Below are 306 nucleotides of genomic sequence, written 5' to 3'. Positions count from 1 at the left end.
AATACTTGAGGTACAGCAGAGCTCCACACCCTTAATCTATGGTGTGCAGAAACTCCACCGTTGAAAATACATAAGTGAAAGTTTAGGCATGGCCGAATGGCCAGCCCTCTCCATGATCAAGTGACCGAATGATCAAGAGATTAAACTGTCAAAAGATATCTAATACAATAGATAAATGTTCTATTTATAATAAACTAGCTCCTATGGTTTACATGAGTAAGTAATTGATGCATAAATCCACTTCCGGGGCCCACTTGGTGTATGCTTGGGCTGAGCTTGATCTATCCACGAGCTGAGGCTTTTCTT

This window comes from Arachis duranensis, chromosome 9 (assembly GCF_000817695.3).
Source record: "Arachis duranensis cultivar V14167 chromosome 9, aradu.V14167.gnm2.J7QH, whole genome shotgun sequence".
Lineage (NCBI taxonomy): Eukaryota > Viridiplantae > Streptophyta > Magnoliopsida > Fabales > Fabaceae > Arachis > Arachis duranensis.
This window is presented reverse-complemented; position numbering follows the sequence as displayed.